The sequence below is a fragment of the Corvus brachyrhynchos genome, unplaced genomic scaffold, assembly GCF_000691975.1.
Source record: "Corvus brachyrhynchos isolate BGI_N302 unplaced genomic scaffold, ASM69197v1 scaffold283, whole genome shotgun sequence".
Taxonomy (NCBI): domain Eukaryota; kingdom Metazoa; phylum Chordata; class Aves; order Passeriformes; family Corvidae; genus Corvus; species Corvus brachyrhynchos.
Genome location: NW_008237409.1, coordinates 3,749,261 through 3,758,487, shown reverse-complemented (window position 1 = coordinate 3,758,487; position 9,227 = coordinate 3,749,261). Strand labels below are relative to the sequence as shown.

The window sequence follows — 9,227 nt, the reverse complement described above, 5'->3', positions numbered from 1 at the left end:
CTTCCGTGTGTGAATCATTTCTCAAGCAGCTCTCTGTGTCTCTCTGCAATGTGGTTTTCCTCTCAGGGAAGCACTCAAGCCCTGAATTTTCAGTCTGGCTTGCACATGCTGTCAGAAGCTAGTGGGAGACACTTTTCTTTTTAACGCAGAAAAGAGAACAAGCTTTTACTGTAAGTATTTTGTTATTTTATTTATTTTTTTTTAATGTGGGAACTGTGTTATCTCTAGAAGGATTCTTGGGTCAATAATGTATTCACTAAACGAATGAACCTGCTTTGCTCAGCAACACTTTTTTCATAGTATCTCAATGTAAAACTAAATTGAATTAAGAAAAAGTATAGTGTAAACAGGTCTGTGTTAGCTGAAAATGGACTGGGGGTGGTCTAAAAGCCATTGCAACCACAGAAAGAAATCCCCCCCCTGTGAGAGCTGGCTACTGTATTTTCTGCTCAGCTACATACATTTAGTGACAGAAGGGGTGAAGCTGTTTCTGTTCCTGCTTTCTCCTCTGGCAATTTACGGTTGTTCCCCGACAGTGAAACGAAGCAGGAGCACAAGCAGAGTTTCCTCTGCTACTGCATGTGCACAGTCCAGTCAAGGAAGGGCAGAAGGGAATGGGCTGCTAAGCCAAGAGCTTTGGCAGCTCCTGTCTGTGGGAATCAGGGAAAGCATTGGGACACTCGAGCAGGTACCTCTTACAGCCCCACAGCACAGAGCTGGTCAGGTTCTCAGCAGGACCCTTTCATTATAGCACCTCGACTGTTGTCCTTAAAGTTGTATTGTGGATGAAGATTGGTCATAATAACAATTGTAATAATACCAGCATTTATGGAGTGGGTAATATGGCAAAGTTGTAGAGATGTTAATTAAGCCCTGTGTGTGTAGCAGTAAAGGATTAGTGGTAGAACTGGTTTGAAAACAGGGATTCTCTACCTTTTCTCTTGTGTACAGTTCTAGATATCCCCTACTAATCCTTTCTGGTTTGCATATTTCATTCTAAATTGAAGTGTTCTTAGCCCCTGTAACCTCAGTAGCAGAGAGGATACTTGATTTGCTGAAACAGTGTTGTTTGCACAATTTGACAGGTAACTACCACAGAAATTCCTCATCCTAACGTGCACGTGGGTATGTGCTACCCCTTCCCTTTCTTGTGCAGTTCTAAACCAATTTAATTTCATTATGTAGCCCACCAAGGTGGGTCATTCAGTCCATCAGTGGCCCCCAAAGTCACAACTGCAAACTGTTGGCACTGTTGCTTAGATCTGTTCTGTTCCTGTTCGTTATGAATATTTTTAAAATGCAGAAGTCCTCTGGTTTCTCCTGCAGCTTTGGAGTTATGGCCTCATCTTTGCAAAGAGCCCTTTCTGTCAGAAGTTCACACTGTCACTCATAAATGCTCAGAAGTTCCCAGTTTATTAACTTCAAGTGAGCTATTCTGCACTTTAATGGGAGATAAATATCTCCTTAAGGGATAGCTTCCAAATCTCAATTATTTCTCTGCACTGTGATGGATGGAAAACGGGAGTCAGGGAAACATCCCAGCATGTGGCAATCTGTGAGGCTGCTCGCTTGCGTGCTGCGTGACAGATGTTGATTTATCTAATTTTTGCTTTCTTTTCTGTGGGGTTCCTGTGCAAGGCAAACGAATGAGTCCATCTTCATAAATATCCTATTTAGCAAGCAATTATTATCCCATTTTTACAAATGGAAAAACTAAGGCATAGGAAGATTGCATGGCTGAGGGGGTGTGATGACTCTGTGCTGAAGCTGAGGATGGAATCAGGTGGAATTCCATGGAATGTGTTGCCTGTGGTATCATCCCTCCATGCTCTGAGGGGACAGGGAAGCTGCCAGTCTCTGCACTAGACAGGACCACCCTGTATCCACATGCAGTGCATCTCTGCTTTTCCAAAAAACATCATCATTCCTTTTCCTTCTTGTAGTTGTATCTACCCTCTATGCTACAGAAAAACATAATGACAGGTAATTATCAGGCAAACCACTTGTAATTATTCTTAATTTCTTCAGCAATTATATAGCCCTTTCTGTATCTGAAATGAAGCCTCCTTTTCTTCCTTCTTGTGGGTTGGCAAAACATGAAGTGACCGTATGTGTCACTTGCTTTGTGCTGTATTCACTGGGACAGTAGTTCAAAGAACCTGGATTAATGAGCAATAGCTGCCTTGAAATGGCTCTAAAATGTTTTTGTTCTCCACCTGCAATATACTGAACATGAATTAAACCCATCTATTTGGGACAGAGTCATATTGGGTAAAGGCCAGGGTGACCTAATTCTTCATGATTATAACATGGTTGTAACTTCAAAAAGGGAGTTTGGAATCAATGCATCATTTTTAGCCTTCCCGAATCTTCTGTGCATCCTTCAGTAACACAATGTTTGTGATTCAGAATTGCCACATCATTGCTAATGCGTAGAAAATTACAGCTGGGTTGGGATTTTTGTTTCTTTATCCTCACGTTTATAAGATCAGGGGTCATAAGGAGGTAGCAGAGCACACTTCTGAGCTGTGTGATGGTGACTGGTTAGATAATCAATGTGAGGAAGGAGGAGGAGGAGGAGATGGAGAATCCGTGTACAAACAGTGTAATTCAAACTACAGGATGAGCATGTTCCCAGACATCTCCAAGTACAGCTTTGGCTCGGTTTTCCAGCATCAGTCACTGTGCTGGATAACAGTAAAGATATCTGTATTTTCCTGCCTCATTAATGGCCAGTAGCATGGAACAAGGACAAGGGAAATGCAGCCCAACCAATTCCTTGTCCATGTGCACACATGAGGATTTTGTTGTGATTTCTGCATTTTTCTCATGTGATCTAACGATGAGTGAAAGACTGACAAATCCAAAACTCCACGGAGAGCTTCTGTGGAGGAGGGTGGGCAGAAGGTTTTGCAGTGCTCTCCACGCCTGGAAAAGTCATCAATGACTCTAATGGTTGCTGTGGGAAGAGGATTTTATTTTGAATGATGTTGAGACATGGAGTTTTGCAGTTGCTGAGCTGGCCTCTGGCAGCCTTGTTGGGATGGTTTTGGAGGCTGAGTTGATGGCTGTCACGTGTGGCTGCCTGGACCTGTCCTTGCCTAGGCCATGTCTGATGTACTTTAGACATCCTTGGAACCTTTTAGTACATTTATGTACTACTTAATAAATACCAATTGTAGAGAATTATTGAAAACACACTAAGGAAATAAGCAAGAAAAGCCTTAACACAAAAATGTGAGCTGATCACTTAACCACTGTAACCACAGATAAACTTTGTCTGTGGGAAGTTCAAGGGAGTTTCCATTATCTGTTTCCATCTGACACCATGGGGGGAAGGAAAGGAACTGACTCTGCAATAATTGATTATAGAGGAGAGGTAGAGCCATATCCCCTGGAAAGAAAATTCTCATCTGATGCCACAGTGGAAGTGCTCTTTTGATGTTTAGGAGTTCTACAGAAGAATCATTAAAACAAAATGCAAAGCAAACTACAACACGAAAGAGTGACTGGATGAATGACCTTGGGAATGTCTGTGTCTTAATTTCTGTGTAGTTCTGTATCTAAAGCTTAACAGCATTTTTAACTCCTTGCAAAATCACTTGTATCCTACAGCTGCCTAGCTGTTTTATTGTAGTACATTTTTCTTCACTCTTGAAAGCTGAAAAATAATAGTAACACTAAAACCACCTTTGCTTGAGGCATGAATAAAACCAGCAGAATCTGCCCTGCTGTCTGGACATGAAAATTTCCAAGTGATGTCTTGTCTCCGGGTCCTCTACCAGCAAACCGCGAAAATTCAGCTGCAAATGAGACTGGAAAGTGAGTCTGCTGAGGTAGACCAGAGGAAACAGTGAAGTGTCTGGGGTCAGGTTTATAATGGATTCTTTTTGGGCAGCAAAAGCAAGAGGAGCCTTAGAGATGAGGTTTTGGGAAATGGGTGGTTTTTTTGTCTGAGTTGTGTTAGGGTGGAAGCGGGTGTTCTGGCTTGGGGGTTTTTTGTGGGCTTTTTCATCCAATTCTAATTAAAGATGAGCTTTGTACTAGCAAGAATCCAGCAAGTGTCTGCTTGGAGGAGTGATGGAGGAAGGTTGCACTGAGAGCCTCAAATACACCAAAACCAAGGTAATAGAAATTAAAGCAAAGAGAGAATGAATAGTCACAGAAATACTACTGAGAGAAAAGGAGCAGATGCCTGAGGAAAGCTGCTAGAGGTGACCAAAAGAGTAAGGAGTTTGTTTTCATTTGTTAGCCTGATCTTATTTCCAAATGGATTTTTGTTCATGCTATCTATCTCCAAGTTACCAATTCCTGTATTTGGACTATCAGCTTCCCTGGTTTGATTCCTAATATCAGTTAAGAAATCAAGATGAGTCATATGGAAGCATCTGTCAAGCCTAAAAATTGTTGTTTAAAGTTAATTGATGTGAAAGGCAGAAAAGAATTCTATTTCAGCCCAGCTGTCTATCCTGCCATAGAGCTTCCTACGTGCCACTAGAAAATGCTTTACAGTTTACTGAACTTGTTAGATATTTCTGTATTCCAGTTGATAGTTTGTCTGAAAATAGCAGAAGCTGATTAGAAGGAAAATAGTAGAAGCATGATGCAGATTTAACCAAAAAAAAATTTTAAAAAGTGGAAGAAATTAGTGCTTTGAATTCGTGAGTGTGTGTAATAAAGCTTGTGGAATAGTCTGACCTTTGGATGTAATGAAAAGTAACTGAATTACAGGGAAATGGCACTGGGGACTGTGCGGTTTAACCCACCAAAGTCACACTTGTGTCCTTTGAGAGCCTTAAGCTGCAGAGTTGGGACTTTGGCCTCATTCTTCAGAACTGCTGGGCATTCCCAAGTCCTGATGAAGCTACCATCTGGCACATTCCTGCCCAGATTCAGTAATGAGTTTTCATAATTCTTTATTTCACTCCTTTTCCCAAAGCATCTTTGTTGCATGACTCTGCTTTAGTTTGAGTCTCCTGCTTAGTCCTGACACACAGACAGGGGCACCAAAACCTACATCGTGTAAAGTATGTGGGGCACAGATCATTTCCATCCCCCATCAGGGATTTTCCTGTGTAATTTCATTTCTGCAGATATGCTGATAATTTTTATTTATTTAACAGTATAACTCCTAGGTTTCTTGAGTGTGAAATAATATTGCTCATCATCACTCAAACCAACCTATCTATTATTTTTAGTTATTCAGAATAAAATAGCCTTTAATAGTCAGCAGAATTTGTATCCTAGAAGTTTATTCCAGAGAACTGGTGAATTCCTCCTTTGATCCACAGCCAAGTCTGAAGATCCCGGAGCCCTGGTGTTGTTTCTGCTGATGCTGACTGCCTGTGAGTTAGGATAAATTCTTAATCCAGTTTTTCTAGCTGTAAAATGGGAATCATTCTAGGCTGGTTCTAAAGAGTTTTATTAATAAATGCATGTGGACTGACTAATAAAGAAATGTCTGGATTCTCAGCCTTTAATAAAACAGTAAAATTTCAAGTAAAATGGTCTGCAGAACTTCTGCCAACTGCCAAAATAGTCCTCATCAAAATATTCCAAATACCCTTTAAAAATACCAGTAAGAAAGGATGAACTATATAGCATGGCCTGAATTTTTAAAGGCTGATGCCTGCAGGGAATTCTGAGGATTACTGAGAGAAAAAGCTCTGTCAAGACCAGCTTTACATTTTTGGTAAACTTTCTGATTATCATTTGCAGCACCTGTTTCAGGGTAGAGGTGTATTCAGACACCACGTTTGGGTGTAAAAGGTTTTTAAAAAACCAACCCCAAACCCCTGCAGTCTGGAAGTGCCTGGCAATAGAACCAATTTTGCTGCTCTGATGTTCCATCTTGCTGAGTCCTCATTTATTTCAGCATGGGGTTGCTTCCTCAGGTTTTCAGAGTACAGCTCCAAGCAGGGCATGCTACAGGGATTTAGTTTGTCCAGCTGAGTGCCCTGCTCTGCCTGATGCCAAAGAAAAACTTTGAATCTCAGGATGGCACTAATTCTGTTTGCTTCTGAAGGAAAATTCCCTATGAGATGTGAAAAAATGAAAAATAAAACCACAGAGCTCCAGGCATTGCTTAAAGCGAGTCATTTTCCCATGAGAGTGGACAGAAGCAGCTCTCATCTGAAACTGCTGAAACAGAATGGGTGTAAAACAAGTGATTTGTGTCACTGTGTGTGCGGAAACAGCTTGGTTGTGTCTCTTGTGGAAAGCTGCTTCTCTTTCAAGTCTCCTTGTGTGGGTAGCCTAGAGATCAAATCAATCTCTCTGGGGTCCTTGTGGAAGGAAAGGCTGATATTTACTGAAAATACAGTAGAGTTACTTCTAAGACAAGTAGATAAGAGCTGGATCTGATGTTTTTTATAAATGTGCTGTTTCTACACCAGGATTAGAGAAACCTCCTTGCCAGTGTTTGCTGTCCTGATTGCTGCGGACATTTGGGATAGCTAAGTTAATAGTTTTTGTTTCCTGCTACCATGAGCTCCTTCCATGAGCAATTTTATGATGCTGAACTGCAGAGTTTTCTGTTGTCCCCACTGCTCACCACTTCCATGGAGCTTTTTTTGTTTTGTTTGTTTCACTGTAATGCAATAAATTGCATTTGGGGAAGGGGGAAAGCTGATGTTGACTCTGAGAATGGATTTTCTGCTCTCATCAAAGAACAGCAGGACTTTTTTATTTCACTTTTTTCTTCTTTTTTTCTTTTTTTTAAATAGTTTTATTTTGCACTATTCCTGAAGCAGTACTTCTAATAACTCAAATATGTGTCACCTACTTAGGAATGAAAGCAGCTTAGGATGTGTGCAACCTGCCTTGATCCTTTGAAGTCCATATAAGGCTTGTGGAAAGTCTTGGAATCCCACTTCAGAGATAGAAATCTTTATCTACAAGGCAAATTCAGGTTAGCCAAATACCTGAGAAGTCTTAACTCCATCTTTTACAAATGCCAGTTCTCCTATAAATACACGGAAAACTAATAATAAACACTAATAAATCCAGGTATTTCTTCTCAATTTTAGTTTCATCTGCTTGGTGCAGTAAAATGTTATTGAATCCGCATGGCGAATAATTCAGCTCTCTTTACATGAAAAAGCCAGTTTGCCTCAGGCTACTGGCTGGATTTCTTGAGCTGTGGTTTGGGTTTGTTTTTTTTTAAAGTACCTCTTCCTTTTACCCCTAACATCATGTTCTAATGAGCCTATCACTCCACTGCAACTTTAAAATGTCATGGATGACTCAAAATTAAATTCCTTTGGATATCAAGACAGCATCTGTACAGCTTAAGGCAGGAAAATGAGGTACAGTTATGAAGAAAACCGGAGGGTATAATAAAGCAATGTATGTGCAACCACTGGATCTGCAAAAAACCAAAATCTGCATAATTTGGAGATCTAATCAGCAAGAGAGTTTGCATGTGTAGTTGCCTGTTCACCCATATAAATACAGTGAATGTCAAAAGCCTGTTAAAGGGATTAAGAGCCTGTTAAAAAATAGGTTTTTAAATACTGTAAAGCACCAAAGCTTGCTAAGGTGGATCATGAGCTGTGGGAATGCTAAATAATATTATCTCTTGTAATATAGTTTACATATCTGTCAGGGCTTTAAAACAGTGATCAGCATAATCATCACCAAAGATTCTTAATGAGATCGGTGGATGGCTCCTCACTGGATGCGTTAAGAATTTTAATGGAGTGACGACTATACTTAGCAACAACTAGTAACTTTTTTATTCCTTTATTTAGGAGCTGCTAGGTTGCTGCTGTGGAGAGAGTAAACAGCCCTCCCTGCAAGAGGCACCAAGGACGAACAGAGGCAATGTCACTCGCTGGCTTTGTTCTCTCCAGAACAGCAGCAGAGCACTTGACATCGCCTTTGCCTCTGTGCAGAAACATTCCCTGAACAGACCGTGGTGGCACCTGGAGGCTGCTGTCACTGTCAAATCCACCTTGGCCCCAGACAGATCTGTGTCCTGGGAGTTCAGTGAATGTTCTTACTTATGAATGTGAAATCAGGTACAAAGCAAATTATGAGATGTAAAATGTGACCAGAGCCACTCCTGACTCAGCCAGGAATAAATTGCTTCGGTGTCCCTGTCAAAGTGATGTTGTCCAAGTTCACTCTTCCTCTGTGAGCACATTGCTGAGGCACTGGGCTGATCCCTGTGGATATTCTGGTTACCTGTTTAACAGACAAGGAGCAAGTTACCCTCTGCCTACACAAGGCTGAGCCACAGCTACATCCTGTGTCTATTTTGGAAAGTGAAGAAAAGTGTTGCTCATACGAAGTGGAGGAGGACAGGAGATATCAGGCCACCTCCCCTCCCTCACATTCCCAGCCCAGCAGGCTGATGAGACTTTGAAAAAATATCCAAATAATTCCTTTATTCTGCTCATGGTTTGGATTGGGCAATGGCTGGTGAAAATAAATGGGTTTAAATCTCCAGGAGTTGAGGGAGTTGTTTAATTGGCAGCTGTCAGCCTACTGAGAGAAACAGGCTAGTTGTTCCTGCTGGCAGCTGAAATGTGTTCAGCTACGTCCAAAAAAAGGAAATCACGTCTATTTGCTGATTCCTGGCAGGATTTCTCTCTTGCATAAGCTTATCTCTGAGGAATAGTGGATCTGGATCTTTGTTTGCAAGGAAGTTGATTTTTTTTTTCTAGGTTTTGTGAATCTCGGTGTTGTGAAACATCTTTTTATCACTGTGGCAACATCAACTGCTGCTCCTCTAGAAGACTCTGATAAGTTAAAGATATATTTTCCATCCATCTGAGGAAACTTGCTTCTCATGTGACTTTCTAAAAGTGAGTGTTATTTTGGTTGAAGATGCTGGATCTAACAGTAAAATAAGTAATTTTCTTTTTATCCCAAGGTTGCTTGAAATTGCTGTGGACTTCAGTGTTCTCAGTTCCTCTTTCATTGTGCTTCAGCATTCACAGGTGTTCTGCTGTGCCTGAGAGAGGTTTTTGGACTTAAACTGTCCCCAAAAAAGAAAAAAGTTAATGTTCCTTCGTTGGTGTTCTGTTGGTACGAAAAATAAAAGTGGCTGTAGCCTGCTCTGAAGGTTTCTCTGGGCTGAGTTCTAATGTGTCTGAGGGGGGGAATCAAGTTTAGCACAGCCTTTTCAGCCCTTCAAACTTGTGCCAGATATCTCTGTTGCCCTTTCAGGTCACATAAAGACAACTTACATTTTTGTGAGAGTGTATAAATACATATAATTT

General features: G+C 40.9%; 1 protein-coding gene across 4 annotated transcripts in view; it reads left to right on the top strand.

Moving 5' to 3' along the window:
* Positions 1-7: 7 nt before the first annotated feature.
* The window catches only part of SPECC1 (sperm antigen with calponin homology and coiled-coil domains 1), a 77,467-nt gene continuing 68,247 nt past the window's right edge, over positions 8-9,227 (top strand). For 3 of the 4 annotated variants that reach the window (XM_017731023.1, XM_017731027.1, XM_017731025.1), the window contains exons 1-2: positions 8-170; positions 8,670-8,810. The gene's annotated coding sequence lies outside the window, so the exon portion shown is untranslated. The remainder of the gene's footprint in view (positions 171-8,669; positions 8,811-9,227) is intronic. The other variant, XM_017731024.1, reaches the window with a different exon arrangement.